Genomic DNA, 974 nt, shown 5'->3' on the forward strand with positions numbered 1-974 from the left:
GGGAGAGCTAAGCTATAGGCCATTTCTGTCCAAGCTCCACATACTTGTTATATTATATTATTATTATTATTTTGAGACAAAGTCTATGTCACCCTCAGTAGAGTGCCAAGGTGTCACAGCTCACAGAAACCTCAAACTCTTGGGCTTATGTGAGCCTCCCGAATAGCTGGGACTACAGGTGTGCACCAAAACACCCAGCTATTTTCTTTTTGCAGTTGTCATTGTTGTTTAGCCTGGGCCGGGCTCGAAACTGCCAGCCTCGGTATATGTGGCTGGCACCGTACCACTGTGCTATGGGCGTCGAGCCTACTTGTTGTATTATTCATGGTCTATTGCTGGTCTTCTTATACCTACGGTTACCAGAGACTTTTTTTTCTTTATGCTTATCAGGGAAAAGTGTGAACACAGTCCCCCACTACCACGAATCAGGCAGTTGAGTATCCCACATTGAGAGATTGCAAGAGTCAGCACTTGGCAGAGTGCAATGGATAGGCCTGGCATTGGGAACCTTGGTGATCATGGTGTCTCCCTGCCAGGTAAGTATGGGATTTCACTCTGTATTTTCTTTTACCTGTACCTTACCAATGAAGAAACGTGGAGTTTGGGAGCATCTGGGCTTTTGTGAAGGTGAGAAAATCAGATTTTAGACACTCATTCCTTAAAGTTGGCCTTCAAAATCAGATATTTTTTCCCTACCTTCTTAGCTTTTCTTCTTCTTCCCTCCCTCTCTTCCTTCTTCCCCCCCCCTCCTTCTCTCCCTCACCCTCTTTCTTATATATAACATATTAGGTAAATTTTCTATCCTACAAGCTATATTCATTTGTTCTTCAACCACAACTTATTAATGAGCTATTTCATGGATTTTTTTTGTTTGCTAGCTTGCATTTTGAGTTTATGATATTTTTTTCTCTGCTTTTATAATCTAAGAGAACATTTCTCATACACCTCCAAATTCTGATTTTCTTAACGCCAAT

General features: G+C 41.6%; 1 non-coding gene across 1 annotated transcript; it reads right to left on the reverse strand.

Moving 5' to 3' along the window:
• Nucleotides 1-387: 387 nt before the first annotated feature.
• Nucleotides 388-544, reverse strand: LOC111726273. The gene has a single exon (XR_002774082.1). It is a non-coding gene; the product is annotated as a U1 spliceosomal RNA (small nuclear RNA).
• Between the last annotated feature and the right edge of the window lie 430 nt (nt 545-974).

This window comes from Otolemur garnettii, unplaced genomic scaffold (genome assembly GCF_000181295.1).
Source record: "Otolemur garnettii isolate 467f Iridium unplaced genomic scaffold, OtoGar3 scaffold00059, whole genome shotgun sequence".
NCBI lineage: Eukaryota > Metazoa > Chordata > Mammalia > Primates > Galagidae > Otolemur > Otolemur garnettii.